The following is a 12,739-nucleotide window of genomic DNA, read 5'->3' on the forward strand; positions in this document are numbered from 1 at the left end:
ATGGAGGCATTTAATCAGTGATAGAGAATGTCATAATGAAGAGCCATGATGGCTTACTGGTTACACTCTTGCTGCCATAAGTAGTGGTTAAGCACTAAACTGCTAACCCGAAGGTTGGCAGTTCGAATCCACTAGGCATTCTGCAGGGATAAAGGTGTGGTTGCCTACTTCTGTCAAAATGTACAGCCTAGGAAACCCTGTGGTTGCTGTGAGTTGGAATTAACTCAAGAACATTGAAATTTTTAATGTATTTTATCAGGGGGCATCAAAATTTTGTTGAAACTGGAATTAAAATATAATGGAATTTTTGCATGGGCTTTTAACTGCCCCCCTTAGAGCTATAGTTGGTAGGCATTATTGGCATCCAGCCAATCTAGAAATTTAATAGAAGTTAATTGTTTCAGTTGCCCTCTTGAGAGAGGCTCTCTGTTGTCTATCAACGAGGGACAGCATAGAGTTATTTGCACTTTCTCTCTTTAAAAAATTTCACTATTGAAAATATAATACATAATGTTAATGTCTGGAAAATATTTGCATAGAGTTAGATATAAAGCTCATCTGGAGGTGCCTGTTCTCAGGATGAAATGTGTGCATTTGCTTGGTATGGACTGAGAGAATTGTAGTCTTAGTGATTACTTTGTGAGTACTCTGACATTTCCGCAGAGATTCCTTCCTCTGTACTCCCTCCCATCGCACTTGGTATATCCTGTTACGACCATTTATAGATGTGTATTTTATCATTATCTGCCTGTGGTATGATGGATTGCTTTTGTATGCCTTTCATAGAAATGGTGTTGTAACTCCCATGGAAAGATTGGGTGAGGCTTTGCAAATAAGGCATGTATGGCCCAGTAAAGGGATTGGACAGCAGGCTAATAATACAAATAGTACCCACATTATCCTTATAGGGGTCCAAAAAAAAACCCAAACAAACAAGCTCAACCACCCTTGAGTTGATTCCAATGCACACTAACCCTATAGGGTAGAGTCGAGCTGCCATTGGGGGAGTAGAAAGCCTCATCTTTCTTCTAGAGAGGGGCTGGTGGTATACAACTGCTGACCTATGGTTAGCAGCCCAACACGTAACCTCCTATGCCACGTGTTACTGGGGTGCATGGAATCCTAACAGGTGATGGAGCAGCTTTATCATTCTGTTGGGCTGAAAATGAGCCAGGCTAGAGGTAGAAGGGGATTCACTTTGAGCAGGAATAAAGAGCTACCCCCGGAACATGTCCTCTGAACAAAGCCCCCCTGCATTGAGAACCTCCTAGACCCAGGAGGCAGAGGGCTGTAATACCAGAAATTGAATGAGTAGACTAGAGAAGTGGCGGCTGAGAGGCTGTGGCAACAGAACCAAGAACTGATGGAAGACAGTGCAGTGGGTGGGCTTCCTGGCCCACAGAGGAAGGCTGATACAGTGGTTCTCCTAACCCACGGAGCAAGAGAGCTGAGTGTCTTTAGACCAAGACTTACTGGCTGAATAGGGTCCCTAAGGGCATTTATTTGGCAGAGCTTAAGAACATTTATAACACTTGCCTTCTGGGCCAAAGGACCAAAGAAATGCCTACTTAAGGGTACAACTGGGAAGATTTCTTGATCAAAGAACTGTATCCTGAGTTGTTCCTGATCCTGAATTGTAACCTGCTACTTTCCTTATAAACCATAATCTTTAGTACCATCTGTGGGTTTTGTGTGGTCACTGCAACAACTTATCATATACATAGAGAAAGAAAGAAGGCCATCAGAGGGCCGGCGGATATTGAATTGGTTTAAAAATTAATATCTGACCTCTGCTTCATAAATACCTGCCTTGGCTTGTTGACCATGGTTTACCTTCCCTTCATGTTAAGCTAGAACATATGACACCCTACTGACACCATTTTTACAAGGGCGAGTTACATGAGGATTCTATGTTTTCTTCTTGGCCATTATTAGCCTCTTTAAGGAAGGGATACCGTTTCATTACTGTTAGTGCAAAGCCCCTAGATGATCACTTGGCCCTATTAGGGTCACCTCCAGGAAGGCAGGACTTTTTGGTTTCTTTTGCTTGCTACTCATAGTGACCCTATATGGCAGGGTAGACCTGCCTCTGTGGGTTTCCAAGACTGTAGCTCTTTATGTGAGGGGAAAGCCCCATATCACTCTCATGGAGGAGCTGGTGGTTTTGAACTACTGACTTTGCTGTTGGTAGCCCAGTGTGTAACTATTACTCCACCAGAGCTTCAGGGCTGCTGTGAGTTGGAATCAACTCTGATGGTAGTAAGCTTGTTTATTTGTCTTTGGTTTGTTTACTAATGTATCTCAAATATTAAAAGAGTGCTTGGCACATAGTGGGTATTCAGTAAAGATTGTTGAATGAGTCAAGTTTTATACCAAAGGCTAAACTTCTATATTTTATTCTTTATTTAGTTTTTAAAATAATTTTATTGGGGACTCCTACAGCTCTTATTACAATCCATACATCAAGGGTATCAAGCACATTTGTCCATATGTTGTCATCATCATTTCCAAAACATTTTCTTTCTACTTGAGCCCTTGGTATCAGCTCCTCTTTTTTCTCCTCCCTTTCCCACCCTCCCACAGCCTCCCACCCTCATGAACCCTTGATCATTTTTAAATTATTTTTATTTTCGTATTTTATACCGTCTGCGGTCTCTCTTCACCCACGTTTCTGTTGTTTGTCCCTCTGGAGGGGGGTGTTGTATAGTTCTCCCTTTATGCCCCATCTACCCCCACCTTTCCTCTACCCTCATGGTATTGCTACTCTCATTATTGGTCCTGAGGGGTTTATCTGCCCTGGATTCTGTGTGTCAATAGCTCTTATTTGTTCTACCTTGTCCCCAGTGTGCATGCTCCGGTCTAGCCAGATTTCTAAGATAGAACTGGGGTCCTGAGGGGGGACGAGGAGAGGAAGCATTGAAGAACTAGAGGAATGCTGTGTGTAAAACTCTTAATGTTTTAGATTGTTCTTCTGGGACTGGCTAGGGTTAGATTTGCCTGCGAGGCTAGTACTGATGCTTAAGTTCACATGTCCTGCTGGGACTCCAGTCATCCTTAGAGTCCTGGTTTGGAGGGGAGCACCTCAGCACATTGGATTATTAGCCCCATTCACACAGTGAAATGGGCAGAAGTCAGCAAGAAAGAAGAAAATAATAGGCCCAATCACTTTATGAAGTCAGAATGCAACCCAAGATTAATATGTAAACATCCTGTACTAGTAGCCACTTAACTCGTCCTCCCTGCCATTGAATTGATCCCTTTACAGGCTCTCCAAAGGTGTCAATCTTTGTAAGAGCAGAAAGCCTCTTTGTGCTGCCAGGGAGTTGCTGATGGGATCGAGTTGTAGGTGGGAGTAGCAGCCCAGCTTGTGACCCACTCTGCCACTTGGCCGCCTCCTCCTCCTAGCCCCTGGTAAAGGGATGCTCCTGTGCACAAGGTTAGTGCTGGGAAACCTGTGAGGGGGGAACCACAAGCACAGACTAAATTCACAGCATTGCTCTTCCACATTTAAGATGGGCAAATAGGTTAGTTGTGTGTCACATGCTTTTAAAAGCCCCTTTATTGGCACATGCTTCACGTGTACCATTTAATGGCTCGATCTGTTAGGAAGAGCTGTGCCATCTTCACCACAATCCATTTGACAGCATTGTCTTCTCATGCGCTTCACTGTTAGCCCCCACTTGCCCCATCCTCCCTGCATGCTGGCCTGGTGGATACTGGCTTATTTGTGATATGAAAGGCCTGCAGTTCAAAACTACCGGCCACTCCATGGGAGAAAGACAGGGCTTTCTACTCCTGCAAAGCAGTACAGCGTGCAGACCCACAGGAGCAGTCTTCCCTTGTCCTGTAGGGTCACTGCGAGTCAGCATCAACTGGATGGCAGTGAGTTTTCCCTTGCCATCACACGATTGTTTTATGAATTAGAAAAAGTGAGACTTTATAGTTAAATTTCATTATTTGAGCACATATTCTTTCTTTCTTTGAAACCAATACAAATTAAAAATTTACATTTATAACTTTATGTAGGGATTTGTTATGTATAGTATAACTACAGAAATGGGAACATAAGCAGTTGATGAAGAATAACCAACAAAAATTTTGACTGTTCCTTTCAAGGAAATGCTTTTGGGTTTTTAGTATTTTCGTAATCAGTGCTGATTGTTCATTACTGTAGTGTTATTTATTGACATGATGAAAATAAATGTAATAAAATGACATAAAATACAGCATGAAATGAAAATATGAATTAATACAAAGGACTTTTCATTAGTACATGATTAAATATGACAGTGTTGTACATCTCAATTATTTTCCTAGATTTTAGGATTATATAGGGAAACTTCATAAAACTTTGCCACAGATTTAGATGAAATGAGTATAGACTAGCTCAGGGAAATTAAAAAAGAAAGACTGTCAAGAGTTCCTGAAGTTTTGAAAACCTTACTGGGAGCAGCTTTTCTCCTTTAGAGTTTCTCATTTTAAAATGAGAAACTGAAATTTGGAAATTGAACAAAGGACTATCTTACTTCATCTCTCGATATGTAAAGTTAATAAACAAACCCGCAATTAAACACAGAAACCCTGACACAGATATCAAAGACATCAGTGGCCTCACATCAGACATGGCCCGAGAAGCGTAATGCACCATTACATGCCTATGGTTTTGAGAAACAGATGAAGCAACAAAAAAGCAAATTTTTCCAAAATACTAGCAGACATGCAGCTGATTGAATGAGGTAGATGTTATGAAAATTTATTATGGGAAAGACTAAAAATCATGTGTTAGAATCAAGCATTTCCAATTCCACACACTTTTCAACAGACAGAGAAGATGTCACTGTGGAAGTGGAGTCAGTTATCGTATTGTATTTAAAACCCCATCTATTTCATGAGGATTACCCAAGTATTTAGCATAATTTTCCTACAAATCAGTGGAAGTGTTTCAGTTTCAGAGCTATGTGCCAAGATGTTACAATGACCCTCCCTCTGCTGCAGAGGGTGGGGGTTCTATGATCTTTCCTTCAATTTTTACATGAATTTTTAAAAGCCCCCTTTTATATAGTAATTCATTTAAGAGAATAATCCATTTTACATGCTAGGAATTTTTATTTTATACTTAAAACATTTGTTCTTTTCTAAAAATATAATTAGCTCATTAGATAAGATTTTTACATAACCAACATTTCAATGGAACATTATTTCCAAATCCCAAAAAATACCCCTCAGAACAGTGTTAGTCATCACCGTCTTTTTACATCGGGTCGGCCTGCACAGGTCTCTTTCGAGTGGTAAAGAGCAAAGCTGTCTGTTGGAGAACAGGTGCACCGAGCCCAAGCAAGACGGAGGAAAGTGATTCATTTGAATGAAGTTTGTGGACAGTAGCAACGACTGTCAGAAGACCTAATAAATCTGGCACGAAGGCAGCAAAGCCAGATGCTCCTTAGAAAGAAGATGGTGGAGACATCCTTCTCACATACGTTGGACATGTTACTCAGGAGAGACCAGTTCCCTGACGAAGCACACTCTGCTTGATAAAGGAACGTGCCATTCAAAAAGACGAAGATCCTTGGGATGGATCGATGCAGTGGTGACGGAGAGCTCAAATGTCAGAACAGTTGTGAGGCTGACGCAGGTCTGCGTGGTGTTCCTTCCGCCTGTTGTACTGAGGCTCTCTTTGAAGCCGAGCCCTATTTCCATGTGCTCACTTTGTGTGTCGTTGTCGCATTTTGTTAATTATCTCCAGATCTCCAGCTTTTTCATAACGTTATTGCACATTTATGTGTTGGGCTGCTAACTGCAAGGTCAGTAGTTCAAACTCACCAGCTGCTCCATGGAGAAAGATGAGGCTTTCTGCACCTCTAACAATTGACAGTCTTGGAAACCCTGGGGAGCAGGTCTACTCTGACTTACTAGAGACACCATGAGTTGGAATCATCTTGATGACTGGATTTTTGGGGGGTGGGGAGGGGTAGGTGGTTACTGTACACTTAGTAAACTACAGTCTAGTATAAATATAGCTGGTATCGTTTATGTTGAATCAGAAAAGCATGGTTTACTATGTTGGGAATTAAACAAGAGGAATGTTGTGGCATTCTTTGTCAAAAAGGACATTGCAGATTCAATCATGAAGTACAATGCTGTCTATAATAGGATTATGTCTGTCCACCTTCAAGGATATTCAGTCAGTACAACGACTATTCAAATTTGTGCACTAACCACAAAAACTAGTGATGACAAAATTGAAGAATATTACCAATGACTTCAGTCAGAACTTGATCAAACGTGCAATCAAGATGCATTACTAGCTATTGGTGATTGAAATGCAAAAGTTGGAAACAAAGAGGAAGGAACAGCAGTTGGAAAATATGGTCTTGGTGATAGAAACAAAAGTAGAGACCGCATAGTAGAATTTTGAACGACTAATGACTTATTCATAGCAAATACCTTTTTTCAACAACACAGAAAGCGACCATACACATGGACTCCTCCAGGTGGAGTACACAGCAATCAAATTGACTCCATCTGTAGGAAGGGCATCATGGAGAAGCTCAATACCAGCAACCAAAACCAGCTCAGGAGCTGACTGTGGAAGAGACCATAAATTGCTCAAGGATTGCAGCCGTCAGTATGGACTAAAAATCAATATTTAAAAAACAAACAAACCCAATCCTCACAACTGCACCAGTCAGTAATATCGTGATAAATGGAGAAAAGATTGAAGTTGTCACGGATTTCATCTTGTTTGGATCTGCAATTAATGCTCATGTAAGCAACAGTCACGATATCAAACAATGCATTGTATTTAGTAAGTCTGCTGCACAAAGCCTTTTTAAAGTGTTGAAAAGCAAGGGTGTTGACTTGACCTAAGACTTGTCTGACATTAGCTGGAGTATTTTCATGCACTTAATAATCATATGAAAGTTGGACATTGAATGAAGAAGATTGAAAAGGCCAAGTGTGATTGACTTAGTAGATGTGTGTGTGGATTGTGATAAGAGCTGTACAAGCCCCCAGTAAAATGGTTAAAAATATATAAAAGGACAAGCCAATCTGTCTTAGAAGTACAGCCAGAGTGCTCCTCAGAGGCAAGGATGGCCATACTCTGTCATTCGTACTTTGGACATGTTGTTGGGAGAGACAAGTCCCTGGAGAAGGACCTCATGTTTAGTAGAGAGGCAGCAACAAATAAAAAGGGTGTCGGAGGGTCCTCAGGAGATGGACTGACAGAGTGGCTGCAGCAACAGGCTCCGGCATAAGAAGGATGGCTCCAGACCAGGCAGTGCTTTGTTCTGTTGTACACATGCTGCCATGAGTTGCAATGTACTAGTTTCCTCACCAACGTCAACATCAAATATCACTTTTATATGAACTGAGAATATAAAACTTCATGTGACTTGCTTTACTGTGATAGTTGACTCATTGCCATGTTCTGGAACTGAACTAAAGTCTCCAAGGTATGTCTGTATAGCTCTGTCTCACCTGATTTGTTCTTTCGAATTGGCTACTCCTGATGGGCTGCAGCCACATTCTAAACTAACTGCTGCCTCTGTCTTTGCTGGTGTTATTCTCCTCCATCTCTGTGCTTCTTGATAATCTCAGTTCTCTTTTTAAAAGAATCACAATGGTGGACAATCGTCTTGAATATTTGTACCAGTGCCCCCTTGCTCATGTGCCAATATATACCTGTTTTCCCCAGCTTGGTTTACAGTCAACTCTGTCATCTAATCTTTCTTTCAACTGTTATAAGTAGATATATAAAGTGTATTGGTATATCTAATTATTTCTTTCAAAGCTTGAACATCTGAAGGGTGGGTTGAGATAAAAGAAGTTTGTTTTCAAACTTGCAGATATAAAGAAGAAAAGAGGAATAGTAAATATTACCAAAGGACAGATCATGATGTAGAACATCTTTTAGAATGGCCCACTAAGTTGAGTCCAACAATATCATTGGGTTATTTAATTCAAGACATTTCAGGTCTGACTATTCCCCAGAACCCTCAGGCCCAATGCTGAGTAATGGACAGGGAGGACAGGCCTGCAAGGAGACATGTATTAGCAGTTGATATTAAGCACATTTAAGGGTTAGGTTATGGTTGGCAGTGAATTTGATATACAGAAGTGGTTGTGTAGGTGTGCTCCTTGTATATTGTGCTTTTTTGTCCCCAGGCTCCAAAGACTTTAGTTTATTGGCCAGTATGCTTTGGAAGGAGATAGGACATCAATCCTACTGCTCCCAACCCCAGAAGAAGAGCTGTCCACAGGACAGGCACAGTGCCAACGGGGCCCATGGGGACGGGACTGCTTTGTCCGCCTCTTACTTGTAGCTCCAGTCATAGCCACGAGACTTGGAGTCCACCAGTTCCTCTGGCTGAAACCAGAGGCTTTCTTTCTTGGCGCTCTTGACCGAACTACTGCCATGAATGATGTTCCTCCCAACTTGAATACAGAAGTCCCCTCAGATGGTGCCTGGCTTAGAATCCACGAGGTTGTTGGTCTCTCCCAGCCTCACCCAGCCCATCTTCACCACATTCAGCCCCTCCCAGACCATGACCACAATGGGTCCCGAGTTCATGTCCTTCACCAGCCCTGGGTAGGAGGGGCCATCTTTCACATCAATGTAGTGCTGTTTCAGGTGTTCCTCGCAGGCCTGAGCTAGCTTCATGCCCCCCCAGACGAAACCCCTTCTGCTCAAAGCGCTTGATGATGTCGCCAACCAGGCCACGCTGCACGCCATCTGGCTTGATGGCGATGAAGGTGCGCTCATTGTTGGCCATGGTGCGATCGGGTGGCGGAGGATCGGGTGGCTGATCCATGGAACTGAAGCAGATTGTATATTGTACATTTTTAGAAATAAATTTTTTTTCCTTTTTTGTCTCTGTTACACTTTTTATTCTTTAAAAAAATCATTTTATTGGGGGCTCATATAACTCATCACAAACCATACATATATCCATTGTGTCAAGCACATTTGTACATTTGTTGCCCTCATCATTCTCAAAACATTTGCTTTCTACTTGAGCCCTTGGTATCAGCTCATTTATTCCCTCCCTCGTGAACCCTGGATAATTTATAAATTATTATTATTTTTTCATGTCTTATGCTGTCCGGTGTCTCCCTTCACTTACTTTTCTGTTGTCCATTCCTCAGGGAGGGGATTATATGTAGATCACTGTGATCGGTTTCTCCTTTCTACCCCACCTTCCCCTGACCCTCCTGGTATCGCTATTCTCATTATTGGTCCTGAAGGGTGTATCTGTCCTGGATTCCCTGTGTTTCCAGCTCTTATTGTACTAGTGTACATCCTCGGTTCTAGCGGATTTGTAAGGTACATTTGGGATCATGATAGTCGGGGGGAGGAAGCATTAAAGAACTAGAGGAAAGTTGTGCATATTGTACTTTTTATGGGTAATATGTGGAGTTGAGTACTTGAAGGAATAACAATGAATAAACATATATATACTCCATGGTACTTAGAATTACATTTCTTTAGAACATGCAGCTCTTTCGCTGAAGAGTAGGAGAAAGATGTGGTGGTCGGTTCTGTAAGATTACAGCCTCAGAAGCCCCCTGGGCCGTTCCACCCTGTCAGTAAGTTCACTGTGAGTCAGAGCTGACCCAGTGGTAATGGGCTATGTTGAACAAGGTTGGGACAATCTGCTTTGTTGTCAAGGTGAGGCTCTATAGAGATGGGCTCTAGGGTTAAGTATATTTCTAAGGAGATAATTGCTCATTGTGTTGTGTTCAGGATCCTTCCTTCCGTATGCTTTCCTAGAGAAGGTAGGCTGCACTTCCACTTGAACTGGATGACCACCGTTCCACCAGCCTACCTATGGGGCCACGTCGCAGGGCGTATTGCGTGTCTTGTTTGGGGCAGGCGGGGTCCCTTGCGTACCCTCGTATTCTCTGTTAGAAGTGGTGCTTCCCAAGCCATCACCGCAGAGGGGACTGGCGTGTGCACGGTTCCCTCTGTGCCCAGCTCAGCTTGCTTTAGCTTTGTTCTCAAGGGCTTTGCTGTTGCTGACTCATTTTAGACAGACTGGCCTTTGTCTCTGTTGTTCTAGATGCTGGATTTAAGGTCAGGATCATCCAAAGTTGGAACAACTTGGAGAGCAGGCAGTACTCTGTTCATCTCTGGTAGAGGGCTGCTTTCAATAAGAGATGGTGATAGTCTGTTTTTTCACTGTCTAAAGAAGTCACCTTTATTCACTAAGTACCTTCTCTTCCCATTTTGTTCAGTAGTGACTTGATTGGTTGTGTCACCTGTGCAGTAGTTGAAAGAGGATATGCGCACACAATTTCAGGACCTCCCTGCTTCTCATGGAGCCCCGCGTCGTATGTAAGTGATTTAACATGCAGTCTTGTAGTCAGGGTTTTCAGAGTAAATAATTTCCATCTCCATTACTATATTTTTGTGTTCATGAACACTTGAAGCAACATAATATTCTTCAGTTAAATGTATGTAAGTTACAAAAAAATCAGGCTAAAAATAAATAGAATAATTTTCCAAATCAGGCTAACTTAAACATTTGGCAACTTCTATTTTTGTGCTAATGATGAGTGAATAACTTTTTATTTAACATACTAGTGACTGACATATAAATTAAATTATTACATTTTCTTTTTAAGAGTACAATTTGATTTCAAATTATGATCTTATATACATTTTAGCCGACAGTCCCATTACATCTTTTTATAGCTTCCCATTTTTTAAGTCAAAATATGTATTATTGGGCAGAGTTTAAAATGAACAGAAATCCAAATTTCTTTATATGCTAGACTATAAAAATTGTTAAGGGCCAACACCTAATGAGATATTGAAGATATTGAAGATACTAAACCTTTAAATTTATGTACATAGATCTATTTCCCCATTGTCATATGTAAATATATGTACATATGTACATACCTGTATTGAGATCTCTATAATTGCTAGACACAATGGATGGATGGATTGTGATATGAGTTGTATGAGCCCCCAGTAAAATGATTTTTAAAAGATATTGAAGATATTAGGTGTCTTTAGTTTTTGAATAGGCCTTCTTATTAACCAGAAGCCCTGGTGGGTAGTGGTTTTGAGTTGGGCTACTAACCAAAAAGTCAGCAATGTGAAACCACCAGCTAGCTCCGAGGAAGAAAGACAAGGCATTCTATTCCCATCGAAGCAGTTACAGTATTGGGAAATTCACAGGGGGAAGTTCTGCTCTGTCCTGTAGGGTCATAATTGACTCGATGGCAGTGAGCGTTCTTATTTCCCACATATGCCTGATATTAGTGGTGGTTCAGGTTGACTTAAGATTATAAATGTTGACATTGAAACATTATACCCCTTGAGCATCTTTGTGTGTGTGTGTGTGTTGGTTTATGTGTTAAGCTATGTCATCAGTTTTACTTTCTCATAAGTGTGATACATTTTTTAAAACACTGGTTTCAAGAGAATCATACATTTTTCGACAATATGTATATTCCATTCAAAACAAACAAGAAAAACCACACCAACCGAGCCGTTTCAGTTAAGCTGATCCCACCTCCTGGTGAAGCCCCCACATGTGGCCGTGTCTCCCCAGAATCCCAGAGCAAAGTCATCGCATTGCCATCACGCCCGTTCCCACTGAGAAGGAGGGCAAGACCAACACTGTGCAGAAGTGCTCTCCTCACTTCCGCCAGACAACAGATTTAAAGTAGAATTTCCAAACGTGAGAAATATGAAAGGGATGAAAGAAATACGAGTCCCTCATGTTAGCCGTATGGTTGGCGTTAGCCAAAATGAAGTTCAGGCCGTGGTTCTCTGTAGCCACTGTGTGACCTACCCAAAGGCAATCAGAACGCACTTCTTTCTTTCTTAACTAATTGGCCCATGTTTAGTTTACTGAATGCCATCTGGACTCAGTAAAAAGCAAGTGACCTGCATTGAATTAGTGTAATTGTAATACAAACAGAATATTGCATAGTTTTGGTCTTATACAGGAAAGGAGAAAGTTGGAAAGATTCTTCTGTTTGATAAATAGAAACTGAAGATACCGGGCTCCAGACCTGGTTCATACGTGCCTTTACCTTCATTCTTCCTTTTAAAAAAATCAGTATTTGGATTTGGGGGGTATTTTTGCCCCATTAAAAAATAGTGATTTTCTCTTTTGAAATTTACTATGAAGAGCAAAGTCTTACTAATGAAATACAGCAAATCCTGGATCAAATTCCTCCTTAACCATCAGATGTTAGTATTGTCTAAAATCGAAGTACTCTTCTGCACTACTAGATTGTAAGGAACGTGGCATACTGTTTTAGCTTTCTCGTGGCTGATGTTACAAGGAGATTTCAAGTGCCATTTTATTGGTTCGGGGTAGTTTGTATTATTACTTCTGCATCAGAGTTAATAACTATAATTTGCCAAGGGAACAGAAAGTTGAAGAATTAATTGCCACTTTAATACTATGTTTATATATTATGTCTTTTTGATCTATAATAAAATCACTGAATTTGATTTTGAAAGTGTCATTTTAAAATAGTGTTGACATCCTAATAGTTAGGTTCTGCATATCTATATTCTTACATTAGGATGTTGAAGGTAAAGTATCAGAATTATGAACAGTTTAGATCGTCCTATTATACCTCAGAATATCTTATACTTTTAAAATATTCACATCGATGTATTTTTAGAATTGTTTAATGTTTGCTTCTGCTGTCTAGATTTTACAGATAGTTCATGATTTACAAAGCATTTGAGCTACCACAAACCACCTTT

General features: G+C 40.9%; 1 protein-coding gene and 1 pseudogene across 1 annotated transcript in view; one reads left to right on the forward strand and one right to left on the reverse strand.

The window, feature by feature from the left end:
* Positions 1 to 12,739, forward strand: part of STK3 (serine/threonine kinase 3) — a 271,704-nt gene that overhangs the window by 133,251 nt on the left and 125,714 nt on the right. The gene's annotated exons all lie outside the window — the stretch shown is intronic.
* Positions 8,315 to 8,774, reverse strand: LOC142448698 (nucleoside diphosphate kinase B pseudogene; annotated as a pseudogene).

Source organism: Tenrec ecaudatus, chromosome 5 (genome assembly GCF_050624435.1).
Source record: "Tenrec ecaudatus isolate mTenEca1 chromosome 5, mTenEca1.hap1, whole genome shotgun sequence".
In the NCBI taxonomy this organism is placed as follows: Eukaryota; Metazoa; Chordata; class Mammalia; order Afrosoricida; family Tenrecidae; genus Tenrec; species Tenrec ecaudatus.